This window comes from Tursiops truncatus, chromosome 10 (assembly GCF_011762595.2).
Source record: "Tursiops truncatus isolate mTurTru1 chromosome 10, mTurTru1.mat.Y, whole genome shotgun sequence".
NCBI classification, from domain to species: Eukaryota; Metazoa; Chordata; class Mammalia; order Artiodactyla; family Delphinidae; genus Tursiops; species Tursiops truncatus.
This window is the reverse complement of record NC_047043.1, coordinates 49,879,805-49,904,145: the sequence shown is the minus strand read 5'-3', so window position 1 is coordinate 49,904,145 and position 24,341 is coordinate 49,879,805. Positions and strand designations below refer to the sequence as shown.

At 43.0% G+C, this 24,341-nt stretch overlaps 1 protein-coding gene across 1 annotated transcript in view; it reads left to right on the top strand.

Moving 5' to 3' along the window:
* The first annotated feature begins 10,257 nt into the window (after positions 1 to 10,257).
* GADL1 (glutamate decarboxylase like 1) overlaps positions 10,258 to 24,341 on the top strand; it is a 490,491-nt gene continuing 476,407 nt past the window's right edge. Inside the window, exon 1 of the mRNA XM_073810938.1 lies at positions 10,258 to 10,309. The gene's annotated coding sequence lies outside the window, so the exon portion shown is untranslated. The remainder of the gene's footprint in view (positions 10,310 to 24,341) is intronic.

The window sequence follows — 24,341 nt, the reverse complement described above, 5'->3', positions numbered from 1 at the left end:
TGTGTATCGAAGCAGGAACAAATACAAATTCTTATTTTTTTCCCTTATTTTTATAAAGGTATGATATTATACACACTGTTCTGAATCTTTTTATTTTTTTTAATTTACTGGTTTTTTAGGGGGATTTTTCATATCAACACATAGAAAATATCTCATTAAAAAGAGAGAGCTGGGCAGCTTTCTATCATGTGTATATACCATAATGTGTCTAATAAGTCCTCTATTAACGGACCTTTGGATCCTTTCGGATATTTTGCTATTAGAAACACCACTATAGTGAATAATCCTGCATACAGGTACACAAGTGCAAAGCAACTTTGTAAGTACCTTTGCAATTGTGCAAGCATATGCATTGGATAAATTCCCCAAGGCGGAGATCTGGGTCAAAGGGTCAATGACAGCTTTGCCAAGCTGCCCTCCCTGGGTTTTTTGCCCATTCACCCTCCCACCAGCAACGTATGGGATCTGCAGCTGGCAGTTTTCATCCTCCTTGGCAAGTACTTACACTTCTAGTTGAGAAACTATAGTCAGGGTTGCAAATAACAGAAAGAGGGTCCAGTTAAGTTCCGGCAGGAAGACTTTATTGGAATTGATTGGAAAACTGGAGCACAGGCTTTGGGGAGAACAGGGAGGTGAAGCCCAGCAAGGACTTGCCATGGGAACAGTCTCACGAGACCTGCGGCCACCAGGCATCTCTGTGGAGCCAGTGATCCCAACCCCCAGCTTTGCCCTCCCTGTACTACACACTGGCCCTAATTCATCTTCCATAGGGTTACAGTAAGCTGGGGAGGTGGAGAAGGGGAGGGAGGCCTGCAAACCTCTCTTTGCCTCTGGGCAAGAAGGGTATTCAGCCTTCTGAGAAGGGCAGAATAATCTCAGCCTTCTGAGAAGGGCAGCCCAAACAGTGTCCACTATGAAGACCGACCTACCTCTTCATCTTCCTTACAAGCAGGGTGCATCCAAAGGTATTTTCTTGGATTATTCAGGTTTTAGGAACTGTGCTTAAAAGCTCTTCCAGCTTTGGACTTCCCTGGTGGCACAGTGGTTAAGAATCTGCCTGCCAATGCAGGGGACATGGGTTCGAGCCCTGGTCCAGGAAGATCCCACATGCAGCTAAGCCCGTGAGCCACAACTACTGAGCCCGTGTGCCACAACTACTGAAGACCACGTGCCTAGAGCCCGTGCTCTGCAACAAGAGAAGCCACCGCAGTGAGAAGCCCATTTGCTGCAACGAAGAGTAGCCCCTGCTCACTACAACTAGAGAAAGCCCGTGAACAGCAACAAAGACCCAACGCAGCCAAAAATAAAAATAAATTAATTTTTTTGTGTGTGGTACACGGGCCTCTCACTGTTGTGGCCTCTTCTGTTGCGGAGCACAGGCTCCGGACGCGCAGGCTCAGCGGCCATGGCTCACGGGCCCAGCCACTCCGCGGCATGTGGGATCTTCCCAGAACGGGGCACGAACCTGTGTCCCCTGCATCGGCAGGTGGACTCTCAACCACTGCACCACCAGGGAAGCCCTAATTTTTTAAAAAATTAAAAAAAAAAAAAAAAAAAAGCTCTTCCAGCTTTAGGATCTGAGTTGGACCTAGCACATGCCACTGCATGCTGGGGGTGTTTATGCATCATTTTAGGGTGCAGACAGTGAGCCTATCTCGTTTCTTCATCACCTTCTGCTCACTAAGGATGCACACACTTGGCCAAGGACTTGGAGTCAGGAACTCTTCCATCTAGTGCTGCATCAACTCTTCTGATTGGTGACTTAGCCTTGAGTGAGCCATTCTTCTGAAGCCTGTTTTCTCATCCACGAAGCAGGGATAATAATATTGACCCACTTTCCGGGTTGTTGCCAGGATTCATTAATTGACAGCAGTAAAGAACTCTGAAACTACCTTAGACTCCTCACCCCCAGCACCTTTGTCCCCAGATCTGTTTTCCCTTCAGCACTCCTGCCATGTAATTTGGGAACAGATGACAGACTGGGACACAGACATGACTTGTTCAGCGTATTTAGAGACAGTGAGCCTGAGCCAACCTGGGAGGAAAGTAGTTGGCGGTTAGCAGCTGCTGTGAAGTTTTCCGTGGCACCACTGCCACGGCTCCAGCCATCAGGATCCCCAAAGGGCAGATGCCCAAGTTCTAATTGCTTTCCCTGGTTGTCATCCTCAGACATGAATAAATTAGCAGCCGAGTCCTTGACACTGATGGTCTGAATGTTATTAATCACACCCTCCCCTCAATGGTGTTTCCCTTAAGGTGAAATGCCTGCTCTGGTTCCAGCGGCCCCACAGAGTGTGTTTGTGCCCATGATGACGAGGGAGAAGGTTGGATCCTTATCATTAATATCATCACAACAACATTTCTATATGCATTAGACTTTATAGAGCATCCTTACATCTGGGATCTCCGTGGAGCCTGGGCAATATTTTGAGGTGGGCAAACATGATGATCTCCACGTAATGATAGAAAACCTCAAATTTGGAGCGGGTTCCGGACCTAAGATTATACAGCAGGGAAATGAAATCTTTTGCCAGGCCAGCCCAGCACTCTCTGTATTATGTTACTCTCTTTCTTTAAATGATAAATAACTGTCTCTAGTTCTCCCCTTTGATAGTGAACTGAAACAACTCAAAAATATATTATGCACAGCCATCCTTGATGAAGTGCTCCCTATACGCCGTATACCGTGCTCGGTGTGTTACAGGCAGAATAGGATCTCATCCCCACTCTGCTCTGCTGGGCAGGTATCTTTGTCCTGCTTAAGAGATGAAACAAACCAAGGTTCAGAGAAGTTAATAACTTGCCCAGGTACACAGAGAAGGTCCAAGCACTCGGCCTCAGTTCCATACCGTCAGCCACCGAGAGCCCAGTGACAGATCTATCCAGGGCAGAGGACTGGCTTTTCATGGTGGAATAGAGAAAAGGGGAAGCTGCTTCTGGTCTCTTGCATCACGGGCTGTTCCACTCCAGTTTACTTTATCCATCAACTGAGAGTCTGTTTCTATCATTTCAACAGGAGAGCTGTAAACCCCAGGCAGTGGAGGCAGCTGGGGAGGGATGGGGTTTTATAGGTGTTTGGCGAGTCATGCAGGATGCAGGTGTTCAGGCTCCTGTCTTGGTCCTGCTGCCTGCTGTCGGAAGGGGCCCCTCCCACCTCCTGTCCCCTGAGAGGCAGGCACACCTGGGACCTGGACTCGCATCCTCATATTGTCACATGTGCTTTTAGCTCCTTCTGAGAGGATTCTCCAGACGTCCTGTGTCCTTGAGCCCTTGCTGTCCACAGTTAATCTGTGGACGTTAAACTTATTTTGTTAAGTAAGTAAATAAGTAAATAAGTTAAACTTATTTTGCTTCTTTCTCTTTTCCCATATATAACCCTCCTCTGCTCCCTGGCACCACCCTAGAAATAAACTGCCTGCACCCACATTCTTGTCTCAGGTTATGTTTTGGGGAAGAACCCAAACTAGGAAAACCTATTTCCTTTTTCTTCTAACCTGGGTGGAAAAATTATGTGGTCATTAGGGTCTAGATTTGAATCCTGACTCCTGCGTGAACTTGGGCAAGTTATGTAACTTCACTGAGCTTCCATTTCTTATTTGTAAAAGGGAAATTGAAATAATACTTTCCCCATAGGGTAAATTTCTGTGCGTATTAAATGCATGAAGTAGTGTCTAGTATTCAGTAAGTGCCCAATAATTGTCTGCTGCTAGTCCCGTTACTGCATGCTGGAGTGGTTATAAATACAGGTTTGGAAGTGGGAGAGATTTGTCCATATCCACACTCATTCACTTGATGTCGAGTGGCCTCTGGCAAGTTCCTTACCTTTGCCCACCTCGGTCTCCATATGTACACAGCAAGGCTAAGAAGACTGCCCACGTCCTGGAGTTGTAAGAGTTAGTTATTGTAGGAGCAGCTAATACTGAGCCCAGTGTATAATAGTCAGTGCTCAGTGAAATACAGCTGGACTGTTGAATTCTCTTGGTCCCCAAGCGGATTGAATGATGTCTCCCTCTGAAATCTTTTTTTTTTTTTTTTTTTTTTGGCGGTACGCGGGCCTCTCACTGTTGTGGCTTCTCCCGTTGCGGAGCACAGGCTCCGGACGCGCAGGCTCAGTGGCCGTGGCTCAGGGCCCAGCCGCTCCGCGGCATGTGGGATCTTCCCGGACCGGGGCACGAACCTGTGTCCCCTGCATTGGCAGGCGGACTCTCAACCACTGCGCCACCAGGGAAGCCCCTCTGAAATCTTTTGATGCCTCCATGTACACCTTCTAATGGGGAGACTGTGCATGTCCCTGGTCTCTCTCACAAGACCACATCCTTCTCAAGGGAAGCTTGAAAGGAGCCATTCCTCCTTGAATCATCTGCTAGTGAAGCGTCACACGCAGGCAAGGTGATCAGAGAGGGTCATATTAGAGTCAGAGAACTTTGGGAAGCCATCTAGTTCAGCCACCTCAATGGACGGGGAAACTGTGGTCCCTGAGCTCAGCAGACATTTGCTGAACACTGTTCACTGGAAACTGACAGAGCAAGAGGAGGACTTGTGAGAAGCAGGGAGAAGAGCTCGGTTAAAGCAGCTTTTCTCGTAGACAGTCACTGGGTTGAATTGTGGAAGGGGCTCTTTATCCAGCAATTTTGGTGAAATTCAGAGGCTCCTTCTAGGAAGCACTTTTCAGCAGTGGGACCATCAGTCCAGCCATGACTTTCCCTTAAAAAGAGATTCAGGGCGTGCTGGGGAGCAGAATGGGGGCCTCCCTGTGGCCCCTGGGCAGGGGGCCATCCTGGCTGTGAGTGAGGGGGTGGAGGGTCCGGGAAGCTCTGTTTGACCTTCTTTCCCTTTAGTTCCATGTGTGGCTACATCCTCAGCATCAAGTCGATAAGGAAGAGCATGCAGAGAAGTGTAACACCATCCGGCACCATTGCTGGACAGAGAGCAGAGGGCCATCTAGAGAAGAGCTTGGGCATCTCCTCACGGCTGGCATCTCCTCTCCAGAGGACCTGGCTGCTTCACTTGGAGGGCCCTCCTGAGCTGGCGATGCATATTTGGTCTGTGCACCTTTCATCCCTGCTTATGACATGTCAGGTGGCAAAACTTTCCCTACCAGCAGTGTTCTTCATCTTGTTACACCCATCATTGATCTCACTGGCTGGCATTTCAAAGAGGAAGCTTGTTAAACTGAGCTGTTATGCTTGTGGTTTTAGAGGTTGGCACGGTAGACAGTTCTAAGGAAGGAAGAAGTGTGCATGAACAGACAGAAAAGCGTTTCTACTAACAACATACAGACTTCGAGGGGAAAAAAATCCCCGCTAGCACGAGGTGTCTGTGAGTGCATTCTGCAATAGCAAACTCCTGGTGTCCCCAGCCCTCTGGCTGGCAGTGGGAGGTGTGAAATGATTTTGTCGCCTGGGAGAAAGGGGTTTGGTGCATGTTCCTGGGTCTATCTCCATGGTGTATTTGGGACCCACAGATGTGGTCTAATTTCATCACATTCCCCACAATTTCTGGATTAGTCAAGTCAATTATGGTCCTATCTCCTGTCCACAACTTCGTGCTGAGCTTGGATAACCCAAAGTAGGAATCCAAGTGCAGGGGAAAAGTTAATAGTCATAATGATGATAGTAATATTAGTTACCCTTTTCAGGCATGATATAGACACCTTACGTGACACCTTCAGCGCTTATAGCTAATTTGCAAGGCAGGTGCCATCCTCATTTCACAGGGCAGCCGGTCATTTGCTTGTTAGATCTCATACCCGTTTCCTGGCCTTTCCTCTTCTCCCTCGGCTTTGTATTTCCGGAAACTACATCTCCCAGACCCCCTTGACAACAACCCTCCAGGTGGCTTCAGCCAGCGGGAGGTACTGGTGTGAAACTGTGGGTGAGAATCTGGGTTTTTTCCCTCACCCTCTGCCCCGCCTTGGGTGGCATCCTTTGCACAGCTGGATCCCCTTAGGCTCCTTTGGATGCCTCCAGCTCTGGGGCTCCAATTGGTCACATCACTTCCTCCCTGGGTCCTCCCCCTGGGGGGTGTGGCCACATCCTGAGGCTGTGAATCTCTGAGTTGCCTCACTGTGTCCTCTTGCCTCCTTAGCTCTTACAACTTCTTGGACAACCAATTCTCTGCGTTAACCTCCCCCCACCGACAACTGGAATGGCCTAGGCTGGTTTCTAGTTTCCTGGCAGGCAGAAGCTAGCAAACTTTTTCTATAAAGGGCCAGATAATAAATATTTTAGACTTTGTGGGCCAAGAGGCCAAATCAAGGTACTTATATGTAATTATTTATGTAATAAGTGAGAAAACAAATTTCTCCAGATGATTTCACTCACGGGCCATACAAAAGCAGGTGCAGGGTGGATTTGGCCAGAGACCCATAGGTTGCCAACCCCTGCAGTATGGCAAGGAGATTGAAGCTAATTTTAAGCGACATGGAAAACCATCGGACCATTCTAAGGAAGAGAGTGACGGGGTGGGATAACTCTTTTAAGAAAATCACTCTGGCTGCTGTGCTGAGAATAACAACCAGGAGGCAAGAAAGGTTGTGAGGAAACCAGTTAAGAAGTCCAGGCAACTGGGTGGTGACTTGGACAAGGGTGGTGGCAGTGGTGATGGGGCACAACAGGTGGACGGGAGTCATGGGCTCAATTCTGAAGCCCTAGTGACTATCCTGAAATACAGATCTGATCACGTTGCAGAGACAAGCCATCACAAACCCACAGATTATCCACCATCCGATTGTAGAGTCCCATGGACTCAGTGACCATTCCAAACCCCCAAATGGGGAAACTGATAGAAAGGGGTACAGCTCAGGAAACGAAGACAGGAAACTGTGTGGTCTGGGTTTCTGTGCGGCAGCAGGGAAGGGGTGAACGACCATTAGTCTGGGTGGATTTGGGGAAGGCAGGCGTTATTGTCACTATACGATGCATTCCCTGTCACTTCATTCCAGGTTTCAGGGCCTGTAAGGTCAGGGTCTGGGGAATGCGCACAGCACTGTTAAATTAGAAGATGAATGCATGCTTTCTTACAGCACTCACAGTGACTGTAGAGGGTCATTGTCATTTTAAATTCCCATTTACAGCAGAAGTTCTTAACCCAGGGCACAAGGAGAGAATGCAGTGATCTATAAACTTGGGTGGAAAAAATATTACTTATTTTCACTAACATCGAAATGAAACTTTGCACTTCATTCAGTGATAAATGTAGGTTGGAAACCCACAGTAGAATTAACAGTTCCACTAGCTAGTACAGATATTTTCATATCATCTAGCTGTTGTTGTAGATATCTTAGAATATTCATGACTCCCATAACTCTAAGTTCTCACACCCACCACTGGATCTTATTTAATGTTTAATAAAGAGGCACTGGGACTTCCCTGGCTGTCCAATGGTTAGGACTCCTCTCGTCCACTGCAGGGGGCCTGGGTTCTATCTCTGGTTGGGTAACTAAGATCCTACAAGTCATGCAGCCAAAAATAAAATAAAATAAAGGTCATCCAGAATGTTTTTAAAAAGATGCACAACTATTACTACTCCACCACAAATTTTTTTTTAATATTTTGGTAACTGTGTTTCAACATCATTGGCTTCTCTTGTAATCCTGCATATTTATTTTCTGCCCTCAAGAACAGTCTTTGGAGAAGGGGTTGTAAGTTTCAACAGCCTGCCAAAGCCAAAAGCAGAGCCCACGCGTACTCAGTCAGGGCTTTTGGTCACAAGCAGTGTTAGTGGACAGTGTTGGTCCTGCTTTGGGGTTGGGTACAAAGCAGAGTTCCTGAAGCTTCTCTTTCCTTCAGCACTTTCATACTTAAGAGGTAGCCACCTGCCTTCCCAGGCTTCTCCACTCTTCTAGAAGCACTTAGCTAATTGTGCTGAACTCAGGGCCAGACCTCAGGGAGAGAGAAGCAGCCGGTCTGGTCCCCTTTGGCAGTCAATTATTCCCCGAAGCAGAATGATTGATGGCTTCTACACATCTTGGTCCAGCTAATAATACTGCTGATGCTGTTTTAATTCCAAAGCACATAGCCATCCCCAGTCTTCCTTTTCAGCCTCTTTGCTTCAAATGCCGGCTAGGGCTTCCAGAGACAGAGTAAACGTGACCTATGTGGACAATTTGAACACTAGTGCCCCCTGTCCATTTCCACAGCTCATCCGATTTCTGTCCACCAATTTGGATTTCCTCCCCATTCTTTGATTACCTTTCTCAGATTTTCTTTTTGGGTCACACCATCTCCTTCCCTGCATGTTCTGAAATTACCTTTTCTCCTACCAGAAACCCCTTGAAATTTCTTGTCCTTCTCAGGATCTTGTCAATCTTTTGATGGGGCTGGAGAGAAAGGAGGCCTCTGTGTCTGAGTGATGGGTTGGGAATAGGAATGGAGGAGCTGGCGACTGTCTTTCCCCCTGCGAGTTGCTCAGAGACCCTTGTAACAACCCCAGGGTCCTGGGAAGACCTTTTTTAAAAGTCACATTTCTCCTATGACATTGCCAAGAACTCATCCCTGAGAATACAAACAATTTCCAGCCCAGCCTGAAAGCTCAGTAGTTGAAATAACAGTTTCTGGTGAGTTACTCCATGATTAAAAGCGTTGAACTTTCCCACTGTGGTTGCCAAGAGTGGAGCTGCCTTCCCCTCGCTCATGGCTGACTTATTCCCTTCCTCTGCCCTGCTAGTACCTCCAGGGGCCATCCTACGGTCATGGGTCAGAGAGAGTCTTGCCGACATGTGGCCCTACTGGGAGCTTCTCTCCGAGGTCTTGCCGAGGACGGCAGACACTGGAAGACCAGTGGAGCTGTGTGGATGGTTTTGCTTTTGTCTCTATGTTTCAAGCACAGAAATAATCTTGAGAGAGGAGGTATGATTTTTGGCTCCTTCTGGGTATGGGATCCCATCATTGAAGCATGTTCAGTGGTTGCACCTGTTGTGGTAGCAAGTTCTGATGCCGACCGTGCTTGGGAGCTTCAGAAACTCTTGCAGGCCTGGCTACTTTGCATTCTTCTTCATGGATTTCTTTCCTTTTTGCCTCCAACCCCACCCTTCAAACTAGAAGCCAAAAGTACCAGGCAGGGTCCTTCAAGGAAAAGTAGTTTGGGAAAAGTACTCTAGGAGGTGCACAGGGATGCCAAGACACCCAGAGACACCTTCCCCAGCCCTGAAGGGACAAGGGGAACAAGCTGTGTTCCTGGAACCCAGGACAGCTGGGGCCACGAGGAGGGGCTTCCCACAGAGTTGTAGCATGTGATAAGATTTCCTTCCTTTTTTAAGGCTGAATAATATTCCATTGTGTTTATTTAGTCATCCATCAATGGACATTTGAGTTGCTTCTACATCTTGTATGTTGCAAATAAAGCTACAATGAACATGGCTGTACAAATATCTTCAAGATCCTGTTTTGAATTCTTTTAGATATGTACGAGAAGTAGGATTGCTGGATCATACAATAGTTCCATTTTTAATTTTTTGAGAAAACTCCATATTGTTTTCCATAGATGCTGCACCATTTTACATTTCTGCCAACAGTGCACATGGGTTCCAATTTCTCTGCATTCTTGCCAACACTTGTTATTTTCCTTTTTTTGATTGTGGCCATCCTGATGGGTATGAGGTGATATTGCATTGTGGGTTTGATTTTACATCTCTAATGAGTGATGTCGTTCGAGCATCTTTTCATATGCTTGTTGGCTTGTCTTCTTTGGAAAAATGTCTATTCGAGTCCTTTGCCTATTTTGGGGGAGAAGGGAGTTTTCACTGTTTCAGTTTACTTAGTTCTTAACGTAAAGGAAAATCAGCCAGCATTCGGGTCAGAACTATACCCCTTTGGCAATGGAAACGGGACGAGCAACTTATTTGCTGAAGGGGATAGAAATCAAGCATTTATCCGTGGTCTGACTTTGTGACACTACAGTGACAGAATTATAAAAACCACACTGGATTTTGCAAGGCATACCGAGGTTACAGCTGCATGGAATTTACTGTAAAGGGTTGCAAACTGTTGTCCCCCACTACCGACATCAATCACTGCGCACGCGCTGAGCCGGGTCAGCGGTCCTGGTCCCGGGTTAGTCTGGTTTGCGCGGGGCGGAAGCGGACTGGCGGGGAGGCGCCCTTCCCAGAGCTGCCGCCAGAGGGCGCGCGCAGCAGCAGGAAACTTCGTGGTTTGGCCCCTCGCGCAGCCCGTAGTCGGGCGCCGAGGCGGGAAAAGCCGACCGGGCGTTCGTGGGCGCCGCCTCCCTGTCTTCGCGCGCAGGCCTGAGTCCCGCCGTGAGAATTGAGGAGGACGAGAGGGACGAGGAGCAGCCAGCCTCTCACCAACAGGTACGGAGAACGAGGTCCGCCTGGCTGGGGGAGCACGGCATCGAGATTCTGGGGAGAAAAAGGCCCCCCCGCCTCAGCCCGGCCTCCCTTCCGGCTGGGCGGCCTCCCCTTCGTACATTAAAAAAAACCGAGTTGTCTTTTTGTTAGGGGCTTGTAGGGGTTCTTTATATATTCTGGCCGTGAACCTCTTGTCAGAGAGACGATTTACACATATTCTCTTATCCAGTAGATTGGCTTTTCACTCTGTCGATTTTTTTGAGGACAATTAACATAAAATTAATACATAAAATTATGTATTTTAATGTATTAAAATACATATTCCCAACTCCTTGTCCTGAAAATACTGATTCAGGAGATTTAGATCAGGAACTGTGAATCTATATTTTTAATAAGAACTTCTGGGGATTCTAAACTCTAGCAAGTTTGGAACATTTCTAAATTCTACTCTAATACTGTTTCTCTGGGGATTCTAAACTCTAGCAGGTTTGGAACATTCTAGATTCTACTCTAATACTGTTTCTCAGTGGGGGTTACACAGCCGAATGGCCTTCAGAGCTTTAGCGGGTCTGAGGCCTGGTCCTACTCCCAGAGTTTTGGAATTAATTGAGAATAGTTAGTTCTCAGTAGAGACCTGTTGGGATTTTAAGTGCCTCAGGGGGACACTGATGACCAGCCCAGGGGAGAACCTGCTCCATCTGTGCCCCTGTCCAAGGACCCGGCTTCTGGTGCAGAGCCTGGTTCAGTTTGGTTTTGCTGTAGTCTCAGCCTCACTGCCTTATTTTGAAAGTGATACTTACATTTCTGATACTGCAAAGTGGTTCTTTTCCAGTGAGGTCGAGAGCTTTACAGAGAAATCTGACATTTGTGGCCAAAATTCTCCATGTTGTGGTGGGGAAGTTGGAAAAAACCTGACTAAGTTTATTTCGGAGCTAATCCAGCCAAGGTCTGCCCTTTGCTGGCCAGCTCTGAATGCTTTCTTCTGCAGAAGCTACCGGCACCGCTAAGCTGATGGGAGTATTTGCTGCCACAATTGCACAAAAGAATGAGCCTTTTACCACTGGGTGGTCCTTTATTTACAGTGGTCCTAACACAGCTATTTGCCATTGCCCTGGACCCTGGGAAACAGACTCTATTCACAGCAAGGAATTTTCTCGAAGGTAGTTAAACAATTGTTTTTAAGCTGTTTCTACACCACCCCATGTGTGATGTGGATGTGTGACTTTGTGGATCTTAAAACCAATATCAGGCAAGAAAAGCTAACTGGAGAATTTAGAAATTAGCTTCCATTTATCCCTCAAACAAGCAAGCTAATTATTTATTAATAGAGGGAGGCTAATAAGAGATAAGAATGTGAGGTTAAGATTCCAGATCCGGTTTTGTTGCCTATTATTCATGGGCTTCTTGGGCATGACATTTAACCTCTCTGGGTCTCAGTTGGCTTTTTTGTGAAATGGAGTTATAGTACCCACCCAGGCTGCAAGAAGGTCAAATGAGGTAAGACATAAAAGCTGTTTGCTAACCTTGGTCTGCAAATAAATGTTAGGCCCTTAAGAAGTTGTTACTGTTGTGGTTATGAGCTGTTGTGTTTATCAGTGGGCATTGCTATATCAGAGAGGCAAACTCTTTGCCTTTATCCTGCCTGCTAAAGGCCAGAAGAGCACACAGCCAGGAGGATGTGGAATATTTTTGTGCACACTTTCAATCTGTATGTATTGGCTAAATTTAATTCTGAAATACCACCAGCCTCTGACTGGGTGAAGGTTATTGGAAGCCACAGCATTGTTTTTCCTTTAGCTCTTTCAGATGACTAGTCCTTTCCAGTTTCTCACCAGCCATATCCAAACCAAATAGAGAAATTACCATCATAATTTGCCCTAACTAGAACTTATTCATGCTAAGGTGTTGACACTCTTGCTCCTAGCTAAATTTTAAACCTGTTTATTTCTATGCATGGACTCAAAGCCAGTTGTCCTGATTACTTTCGTAGTATTTCTTCATTCGGTAGGAAGTATTTTTGGGAATTTTAGTGTAAAACCGTGTGACTTACAAGACTGAAGGCAGGTGCATTAGGGAGTGGGATGCAGGGCAGGAAATGATAACTCATGGGGAGAAGATCAAGAACCTCTGACATTAATGTATGTGGAAGTAATGTTGATACAAGAGACAGCAGGGAGACCTTTTTGAGTGCCTGCTGCATACTAACACTGTGCTACCAATTGCATTCAGCTTCTCATTTGATTCTCATATTGATCCTACTGGAGGGGCCTCATTTCCATCTTATACAGGAGTCCAGAGACATAAGGTGACTTGATCAAGGTTACACAGCCTGCGTGACTAGTTTGTTCCAAAGCCCACATGGGTTCTCTTCTAACATTTTGACTCAGTAGAACAAACACAGTGACACCAAGTAGAGATGGGATATTGGAAAACTATCAAAGGGAGAAGAAAAACACAAAAACTGTTGTTTGATATATAAAATGGTGCTATCAAAAGTCATTTATGTCCCATTTATGCCTAATTACCACATAGTACAATAATGATTATGATTAAATGTCTGACAGATGAAGTTGGCTGTACATTCTATTTGATCGGAACAGAAAGCACAGCACATATGGGCTTCATCTTCATTGTTTCTTGCCCACGTAGCATGTCACTTGTTTATAACTTCAGTAAATCACGGATTGGTCAGCAGTTATAAGCCAGTCCCTGTAACCCAGATGTAAGACAAGAGAGAGTCACATCCAGTCTTTCCATCAGTCTCAACAAAGAACAATCCATTAATTTGCTAATTATTTCTCCCTGCTGTGTACAGGTAGCATTAGGGAAAATAAATATACGGAGACTTAAGTGACTCAGAGTTCCTCCTTTTGTTATTGAATTTGCTTAGGTTGGTTTTTACATTTTGTGATTATATGGGTGCCTTTGTCCACAGTGAATGAGCAAATTAACTTATTGTTCTTGGGGAGGGAGGAGAGATTGCTTAAAATCCGCAAAGGATTGAGGGATACAGCTGTGAAGAAGAAGAGGGCAGTGAATTAGGATTCAGAGAATCTCATTCTGCCACTACCTGCTGTGTAACTCTAACCTACGCGTGTTTTCTCATCCCTAAAATGAGGATAATAATAATATTTACCTTATATGGGATGTCTGAGACACCAAAGGCAAACCAGGAGACAAGTATTTTGAGTGCAGGTCATTTAGTGTGGAGGTGATCTAAAGAAGCACAGTGAGGTGCTTGGTGAGCAGGTTACAGCTGTGGGCATTGGGGGTCAATGCCACTAGGACTCTGTGTCAGTTATCTACTGCTGTGTAACAAATTACTCCAAAATTTAATGGCTTAAAATAACAATAAATATTTATTATTCTTACATTTCCTGTAGATTAGGGATTCAGGACTGGTTTATCTGGGCAGCTATGGCTCAGGACGTCTTGTAAGATTATAGTCAAGATGTCCATCGGAGCAGCAGCATCTGAAGGCTTGAGAGGGGTTGCAGGGTCCATTTTCAAGGTGGCTCCACCACATGGCTGGTGAGCTGGTGCTGGTTGTTGGCAGGAGGCCTCAGTTCCTCATTGTGTGGACCTCCCCACGAGCTGCTTGTGTGTTCTCACGACATGGTGCTGGCTTTCCCCAGAAGCAGCACTTTTATGACCTCAGCTCGGAAGTCACAGATCATTCTCCTCATAGTCTCGTCATTAGAAGTGTCACTTAATATGGCTCACATTTGAGGGGAGGAGAATTAGGCTTCACCTTTTAAAGGTCTGAAGTTCAAATAATTTGTTGACATATTTTAGGACTGCCACTTACTCTGTGTGACACTTGTGGAACACACTTTAGAATTTTCCTTTTTCCTGAGAGTGGAAGAAGCTGGGCTGTTTATCTCCCAACTCTCATCCCTATTACTTGAAGATCTGGGTGGTGCCCTGAAGGCAAGGATGAGTGAGAGCAGGGAGGAAGGTAGTTCTGTTCTGAATGGTGCTTAAGAGACATTCCCGGAGGTTCCAGAGGTGCTGACGGGCTCCACTGATGAGAGGTACTGCCTAGACTGATTCCTGCCCACAAGCAGAGCCCCTAGTGCCCACTCAACACAGGCCAGTGCAGGGATCTGAGCTCACTTTAAAGTTAGCTAGCTTAATCTACACCTAGCTCTTATCTTATTATTTACATTTATCATGACTAGAAGACCCTGCCTTTTCTTGCCTTCATCTTTTTCAGCTGAAAATGAGACTGAGGCTCCTGTTCTTTTTCCTAAGATGCCCTTGCTTGGACTAGCAAAGGATTTCCAAATATCACGTATATGGGAGTTTTTTTTTTAAAATAAAATACACACACACACACTTGCATCCATAGAGACAAATAGCACCCCTCTCTGCTTTGCTATTTCTGGCACTAACCTTCATTTATGATGCCATATTTATGTAATTACAGTGCTGCAGTGGTGGGTCATGATTTCAAAATACAGTCATAATCACCATCAGAAGAAATGGGGAAGATGAAAAACATACGCAAAGCAATTAAAAAGTCCTCATGAATGAATTTTCCCACTGCCTCCTATGCTCCGGCCATGGGATGCTCTGCCTCTGGATGCACGCGTGTGTGTGTGTGTGTGTGTGTGTGTGTGTGTGTGTAGTGTATGTTTACATTTCTGCTCTTATTATATATCTGGGCCTGGGACTAGAGTGTGAATACCCAGTGAAGTGGCTTATCCCTTGGCGATTACCATCCTTCTGCTTGATAAGATTTTTCTGTTCAGTTATTTGTGGTCTTGGCCACAGGGTGTATTTTTTATGACACATGTATCCCCACTTCACACTCCTTCCTGCTAAGGACACTTTTTGTGCATTAATTCCTTAGTAATATTTTGAAGTTGTTTTTCTGTGCTTGAAAAATAATTTTCCATTTCCAGAATCCACCTGTCCCTCTACGCCTGCTTTCCCATTCCCTCTCCCCACTTTATCTTTTTGCAACACCCCCAACACTGAGAGGACCGCAAATTGAAAAGCATCCTATTTTCTCTGCTGGGCACCTTGCCAGCTAGATGCTCAGGGGTCCAGGTTGCTTTGTGTTGAGGACACTGCCTGTTCTCCTTGCCGTATTCTGTGAACCTGCTGAACTAGTAAACAAGTCCCTTTGCAGTGCCTGGAAAAGTGAATTCTTTTCCATTTCTGGCTTGTGTGTAGTGAAGGCACAGTATGCTCTGGCAAATCTTAAAACCTTAAAGCCGTTCATGCATCCAATTTTGGGGCTGCCTTTTTCTTCTAGAAAGTTCCTTGGGGCTCTGTCATATAAAATCTCACCCTGAATAACATATTTGGACACATTGATGAAAATATTCCTTTAGTGCATTACCACTTACAGGATTGGGGAAGACTTTGGGAGAAAGTGAGGGAGTATTTTAAATTATTAATTTTTTTATGGCTGGGGCTTCAAACAGTATTTATTCATTACTTTGGATCAAAAGCTCCCATTGACTCTTAAGATGAAGCATTTTTATCATCTATCTACCTTCTACACTCCCAACCTGTTTGTTCCTGGCTATCATGTTGCTTTGTGAGTTAAGGCACAAGGAGGAGACTTAGGAAGGGGTGGTGGTGCAAGAGTGTACCTGTATGTCCAATCCTTTTTATTTCTTCATTAAAGTGCTGCCCGTGCAAGTCCACAGGCATCTCAATGTGTCTCCTACACCCAACACTTCCTTTGGGTTGACAAGGAGAGAGTCAGATATGTCATCTATAGCCAGCTTGCATTCTGCCAGCTTTAACATTTCATTCTTGCTACTTTATAGCTCTCAAAAGCCTTTTAAGGGTTGCTGGAGGGAGATTTTTTAAATTTTTATTTATTTATTTTTCTCTTCAAGTTTCCTATTTTCTTAATTTTTTTATTGGAGTATAATTGCTTTACAATGTTGTGTTAGTTTCTGCTGTACAATGAATTGAATTAGCTATATGTATACATATATCACCTCCCTCTCAGACCTCCCTCACACTGCCCCCACCATCCCACCCATCTAGGTCGTCACAGAGCAGAGCTGAGCTCCCTGTGCTATATAGCAGGTTCCCAATAGCTATCTATTTTACACATGGTAGTGTATTTATGTCAAACCTAATCTCCCAATTTGTCCCACCCTCCCCTTCCCCCCATGTGTCCACAGGTCCGTTCTCTACATCTGTGTCTCTATACCTGCCCTGCAAATAGGTTCATTTATACCATTTCTCTGGATTCCACATATATGCGTTAATATACGATATTGTTTTTCTCCTTCTGGCTTACTTCACTTTGTATAACAGACTTGAGGTCCATCCACATCTCTACAAATGACCCAGTTTAACTCCTTTTTATGGCTGAGTAATATTCCATTGTCTGTGTGTACCACATCTTCTTTATTCATTCATCTGTCATTGGACATTTAGGTTGTTTCCATGTCCTGGCTATTGTAGATAGTGCTGCAGTGAACATTGGGGTGCATGTGTCCTTTTGAATTATGGTTTTCTCAGGGTATATGCCCAGTAGTGGGATTGCTGGGTTGTATGGTAGTTCTATTTTTAGTTTTTTATTTCTTTAACATCTTTATTGGGGTATAATTGCTTTACAATGGTGTGTTAGTTTCTGCTTTATAACAAAGTGAATCAGTTTTACATATACATATGTTCCCATATCTCTTCCCTCTTGCGACTCCCTCCCTCCCACCTTCCCTATCCCACCCCCTAGGCCGTCACAAAGCACCGAGCCGATTTCCCTGTGCCATGCGGCTGCTTCCCACTAGCTATCTACCTTACGTTTGTTAGTGTATATATGTCCATGCCTCTCTCTCGCCCTGTCACAGCTCACCCTTCCCCCTCCCCATATCCTCAAGTCCATTCTCCAGTAGGTCTGTGTCTTTATTCCTGTCTTACCTCTAGGTTCTTCATGACATTTTTTTTTCCCCTAAATTCCATATGTATGTGTTAGCATATGGTATTTGTCTTTCTCTTTCTGACTTACTTCACTCTGTATGACAGACTCTAGGTCTATCCACCTCATTATAAATAGCTCAGTTTCGTTTCTTTTTATGACTGAGTAATATTCCATTGTATATATGTGCCACATCTTCTTTATCCTTTCATCCGATGATGTGCACTTAGGTTGTTTCCATCTCTGGGCTATTGTAAATAGAGCTGCAATGAACATTTTGGTACATGACTCTTTTTGAATTATGGTTTTCTCAGGGTATATGCCCAGTAGTGGGATTGCTGGGTCATATGGTAGTTCTATTTGTAGTTTTTTAAGGAACCTCCATACTGTTCTCCATAGTGACTGAACCAATTCCCATTCCCACCAGCAGTGCAAGAGAGTTCCCTTTTCCCCATACCCTCTCCAGCATTTACTGTTTCTAGATATTTTGATGATGGCCATTCTGACCGGTGTGAGATGATATCTCATTGTAGTTTTGATTTGCATTTCTCTAATGATTAATGATGTTGAGCATTCTTTCATGTGTTTGTTGTAGGTCTGTATATCTTCTTTGGAGAAATGTCTATTTAGGTCTTCTGCCCATTTTTGGATTGGGTTGTTTGTTTTTTTTGTTATTGAGCTGCATGAGCTGCTTGTAAATTTTGGAAATTAATCCTTTGTCAGTTGCTTCATTTGCAGATATTTTCTCCCATTCTGAGGGTTGTCTTTTGGTCTTGTTTATGGTTTCCTTTGCTGTGCAAAAGCTTTGAAGTTTCATTAGGTCCCATTTGTTTATTTTTGTTTTTATTTCCATTTCTCTAGGAGGTGGGTCAAAAAGGATCTTGCTGTGATTTATGTCATAGAGTGTTCTGCCTATGTTTTCCTCTAAGAGTTTGATAGTTTCTGGCCTTACATTTAGGTCTTTAATCCATTTTGAGCTTATTTTTGTGTATGGTGTTAGGGAGTGATCTAATCTCATACTTTTACATGTAGCTGTCCAGTTTTCCCAGCACCACTTATTGAAGAGGCTGTCCTTTCTCCACTGTACATTCCTGCCTCCTTTATCAAAGGTAAGGTGACCATATGTGTGTGGGTTTATTTCTGGGCTTTCTATCCTGTTACAGTGATCTATCTTTCTGTTTTTGTGCCAGTACCATACTCTCCTGATTACTGTAGCTTTGTAGTATAGTCTGAAGTCAGGGAGCCTGATTCCTCCAGCTCCGTTTTTCTTTCTCAAGATTGCTTTGGCTATTCGGGGTCCTTTGTGTTTCCATACAAATTGTGAAATTTTTTGTTCTAGCTCTGTGAAAAATGCCACTGTTAGTTTGAAAGGGATTGCATTGAATCTGTAGATTGCTTTGGGTAGTAGAGTCATTTTCACAATGTTGATTCTTCCAATCCAAGAACATGGTATATCTCTCCATCTATTTGTATCATCTTTAATTTCTTTCATCAGTGTCTTATAATTTTCTGCATACAAGTCTTTTGTCTCCTTAGGTAGGTTTATTCCTAGATAGTTTATTCTTTTTGTTGCAGTGGTAAATGGGAGTGTTTTCTTGATTTCACTTTCAGATTTTTCATCCTTAGTGTATAGGAATGCCAGAGATTTCTGTGCATTAATTTTGTATCCTGCTACTTTACCAAATTCATTGATTACCTCCAGTAGTTTTCTGGTAGCATCTTTAGGATTCTCTATGTATAGTATCATGTCATCTGCAAACAGTGACAGTTTTACTTCTTCTTTTCCAATTTGGATTCCTTTTATTTCCTTTTCCTCTCTGATTGCTGTGGCTAAAACTTCCAAAACTATGTTGAATAAGAGTGGTGAGAGTGGGCAACCTTGTCTTGTTCCTGATCTTAGTGGAAATGCTTTCAGTTTTTCACCATTGAGGATGATGTTGGCTGTGGGCTTGTCATATATGGCCTTTATTATGTTGAGGAAAGTTCCCTCTATGCCTACTCTCTGCTGGGTTTTTATCATAAATTGGTGTTGAATTTTGTCAAAAGCTTTCTCTGCGTCTATTGAGATGATCATAGGGTTTTTCTCCTTCAATTTGTTAATATGGTTTATCACATTGATAGATTTGCGTATATTGAAGAATCCTTGCATTCCTGGAATAAACCCCATTTGATCATGGTGTATGATCCTTTTAATGTGCTGTTGGATTCTGTTTGCTAGTATTTTGTTGAGGATTTTTGCATCTATGTTCATCAGTGATATTGGCCTGTAGTTTTCTTTCTTTGTGACATCCTTGTCTGGTTTTGGTATCAAGGTGATGGTGGCCTCGTAGAATGAATTTGGGAGTGTTCCTCCCTCTGCTATATTTTGGAAGAGTTTGAGAAGGGTAGGTGTTAGCTCTTCTCTAAATGTTTGATAGAATTCGCCTGTGAAGCCATCTGGTCCTGGGCTTTTGTTTGTTGGAAGATTTTTAATCACAGTTTCAATTTCAGTGCTTGTGATTGGTCTGTTCATATTTTCTATTTCTTCCTGATTTAGTCTTGGCAGTTTGTGCATTTCTAAGAATTTGTCCATTTCTTCCAGATTGTCCATTTTATTGGCATAGAGTTGCTTGTAGTAATCTCTCATGATCTTTTGTATTTCTGCAGTGTCAGTTGTTACTTTTCCTTTTTCATTTCTAATCCTATTGATTTGAGTTTTCTCCCTTTTTTCTTGATGAGTCTGGCTAATGGTTTATCAATTTTGTTTATCTTCTCAAAGAAGTAGCTTTTAGTTTTTTTGCTCTTTGCTATTGTTTCCTTCATTTCTTTTTCATTTATTTCTGATCTGATTTTTATGATTTCTTTCCTTCTGCTAATTTTGGGGTTTTTTGTTCTTTCTCTGATTGCTTTAGGTGCATGGTTAGGTTGTTTATTTGAGATTTTTCCTGCTTTTTAAGATGGGCTTGTATTGCTATAAACTTACCTCTTAGAACTGCTTTTGCTGCACCCCATAGGTTTTGGGTCGTTGTTTCTCCATTGTCATTTGTTTCTAGGTATTTTTTAATTTCCTCCTTGATTTCTTCAGTGATCACTTCGTTATTAAGTAGTGTATTGTTTAGCCTCCATGTGGTTGTATTTTTTACAGATCTTTTCCTGTAATTGATATCTAGTCTCATGGCGTTGTGGTCGGAAAAGATACTTGATACAATTTCAGTTTTCTTAAATTTACCAAGGCTTGATTTGTGACCCAAGATATGATCTATCCTGGAGAATGTTCCATGAGCACTTGAGAAAAATGTGTATTCTGTTGTTTTTGCATGGAGTGTCCTATAAATATCAATTAAGTCCATCTTGTTTAATGTATCATTTAAAGCTTGTGTTTCCTTATTTATTTTCAGTTTGGATGATCTGTCCATTGGTGAAAGTGGGGTGTTGAAGTCCCCTACTATGAATGTGTTACTGTCGATTTCCCCTTTTATGGCTGTTAGTATTTGCCATATGTATTGAGGTGCTCCTATGTTGGGTGCATAAATATTTACAATTGTTATATCTTCGTCTTGGATCGATCCCTTGATCATTATGTAGTGTTCTTCTTTGTCTCTTTTAATAGTCCTTATTTTAAAGTCTGTTTTGTCTGATATGAGAATTGCTACTCCAGCTTTCTTTTGGTTTCCATTTGCATGGAATATCTTTTTCCATCCCCTTACTTTCAGTCTGTATGTGTCTCTAGGTCTGAAGTGGGTCTCTTGTAGACAGCATATATATGGGTCTTGTTTTTGTATCCATTCAGCCAATCTGTGTCTTTTGGTGGGAGCATTTAGTCCATTTACATTTAAGGTAATTATAGATATGTATGTTCCTATTCCCATTTTCTAAATTGTTTTGGGTTCGTTATTATAGGTCTTTTCCTTCTCTTGTGTTTCTTGTCTAGAGAAGTTCCTTTAGCATTTGTTGTAAAGCTGGTTTGGTGGTGCTGAACTCTCTCAGCTTTTGCTTGTCTGTAAAGATTTTAATTTCTCCGTCATATCTGAATGAGATCCTTGCTGGGTAGAGTAGTCTTTGTTGCAGGTTTTTCTCCTTCATCACTTTCAGTATGTCCTGCCACTCCCTTCTGGCTTGCAGAGTTTCTGCTGAGAGATCAGCTGTTAACCTTATGGGGATTCCCTTGTGTGTTATTTGTTGTTTTTCCCTTGCTGCTTTTAATATGGTTTCTTTGTATTTAATTTTTGACAGTTTGATTAATATGTGTCTTGGTGTATTTCTCCTTGGATATATCCTGTATGGGACTCTCTGTGCTTCCTGGACTTGATTAACTATTTCCTTTCCCATATTAGGGAAGTTTTCAACTATAATCTCTTCAAATATTTTCTCAGTCCCTTTCTTTTTCTCTTCTTCTTCTGGAATCCCTATAATTCAAATGTTGGTGTGTTTAATGTTGTCCCAGAGTTCTCTGAGACTGTCCTCAGTTCTTTTCATTCTTTTTTCTTTATTCTGCTCTGCAGTAGTTATTTCCACTATTTTATCTTCCAGGTCACTTATCCGTTCTTCTGCCTCAGTTATTCTGCTATTTGTCCCATCTAGAGTATTTTTAATTTCATTTATTGTGTTGTTCATCGTTGCTTGTTTCATCTTTATTTCTTCTAGGTACTTGTTAAATGTTTCTTGCATTTTGTCCATTCTATTTCCAAGATTTTGGATCATCTTTACTATCATTATTCTGAAATCTTTTTCAGGTAGGCTGCCTATTTCCTCTTCATTTGTTAGCTTTGGTGCATTTTTATCTTGCTCCTTCATCTGCTGTGTGTTTTTCTGTCTTCTCTTTTTCCTTATCTTACTGTGTTTGGGGTCTCCTTTTTGCAGGCTGCAGGTTCCTAGTTCCCGTTGTTTTTGATGTCTGTCTCCAGTGGCTAAGGTTGGTTCAGTGGGTTGTGTAGGCTTCCTGGTGGAGGGGACTGGTGCCTGTGTTGTGGTGGATGAGGCTGGATCTTGTCTCTCTAGTGGGCAGGTCCATGTCTGGTGTTGTGTTTTGGGGTGTGTGTGGACTTATTATGCTTTTAGGCAGCCTCCCTGCTAATGGGTGGGGTTGTGTTCCTGTTTTGCTAGTTGTTTGGCATAGGTTGTCCAGCACTGTGGCTTGCTGGTCGTTGAGTGAAGCTGGGTGCTGGTGTTAAGATGGAGGTCTCTGGGGGATATTTTCGCCATTTGATAATATGTCGAGCTGGGAGGTCTCTTGTTGACCAGTGCCCTGAAGTTGGCTCTCCCACCTCAGAGGCAGAGCCCTGACTCCTGGCTGGAACAGCAAGAGCCTTTCATCCACACGGCTCAGAATAAAAGGGAGAAAAAGTAGAGAGAATTAGTAGAAGTAGGAAGGAAGGAAGGAAGACAGAAAGAAAGAAAGAAAGAAAGGAGGGATGGAAGGAAGGAAGGAAGAAAGAAAGAAAGAAGAAAAGAAGGAAAGAAGGCCAGAAGGAAAGAAAGGAGGGAGGGACGGAGGGAGGGAGGAACGAAGTTTGTCCACTTCTTCCAGATTGTCCATTTTATTGGCATATAGTTGTTTGTAGTAGTCTCTTATAAGCTTTTGCATTTATATGATGTCAGTTGTGATTTCTCCTTTTTCATTCTTAATTTTATTGATTTGCGTCCTCTCCCTTTGTTTCTTGATGAGTCTGGCTAAAGGTTTATCGATTTTGTTTATCTTCTCAAAGAACCAACTCTTAGTTTCATTGATCTTTGCTATTGTTTTCATCATTTCTATTTCATTTTTTTCTGCTCTGATCTTTATGATTTCTTTCCTTCTACTGACTTTGGGTTTTCTTTCTGCTTCCTTCTCTAGTTGCTTTAGGTGTAAGATTAGATTGTTTATTTGAGATTTTTCTTGTTTCTTAAGGTGAGATTGAATTGCTGTAAACCCCCATCTTAGAACTTCTTTTGCTGCATCCCATAGGTTTTGGGTCATTGTATTTTCGTTTTCAGTTGTTTCTATGTTTTTTAAAATTTCTTCTTTGATTTCTTCAGTGATCTCTTGCTTATTTAGTAGCACACCATTTAGCCTCCATGTATTTGTGTTTTTTACAGGTTTTTTTTCCTGTAGTTGGTTTCTAATCTCATAGCATTGTGGTCAGAAAAGATGCTTGATATGATTTTAGTTTTCTTAGATTTTCTGAGGCTTGATTTGTGACCCAAGAAGTGATCTATCCTGGAGAATGTTCCATGTGCACTTGAGAAGAAAGTGTATTTTGCCACTTTGGGGTGGAATGTCCTATAAATACCAATTAAGTCTATCTGGTCTATTGTGTCATTTAAAGCTTGTGTTTCCTTATTTATTTTCTGTTTGGATCATCTGTCCATTGGTGTAAGTGGGGTGTTAAAGTCCCCTACTATTATTGTGTTACTGTCAATTTCCCCTTTTATGGCTGTTAACATTTGCCATATGCATCGAGGTGCTCCTATGTTGGGTTCATAAATATTTATAGTTGTTATATCTTCTTCTTGGATTGATCCCTTGATCATTATGTAGTGTTCTTCCTTATCCCTTGTCACAGTCTCTATTTTAAAGTCTGTTTTATCTGATACGAGTATTGCTACTCCAGCTTTCTTTTGATTTCCATTTGCATGGAATATGTTTCTCCATCCCTGCACTTTCAGTCTGTATGTGTCCCTAGGTCTGAAGTGGATCTCTTGTAGACAGCATATAGATGGGTCTTGTTTTTGTAAGCATTCAGCCAGTCTGTATCTTTTGGTTGGAGCATTTAATCCATTTACATTCAAGGTTACTATTGATATGCATGTTCCTATTACCATTTTCTTAATTGTTTTGGGTTTGTTTTTGTGGGTCTTTTTCTTCTCTTTTGTTTCCTGCCTATAGAAATTCCTTTAGCATTTGTTGTCAAGCTGGTTTGGTGGTGCTGAATTCTCTTAGCTTTTGTTTGTCTGTAAAGCTTTTGATTTCTCCTTCAAATCTGAATGAGATCCTTGCTGGGTAGAGTAATCTTGGTTGTAGGTTTTTCTCTTTCATCACTTTAAGTATATCCTGCCACTGCCTTCTGGCCTGCAGAGTTTCTGCTGAAAAATCAATGGATAACCTTATGGGGATTCCATTGTGTGTTACTTTTTGCTTTTCCCTTGGTGCTTTTCATATTGTTTCTTTGAATTTAATTTTTGTTA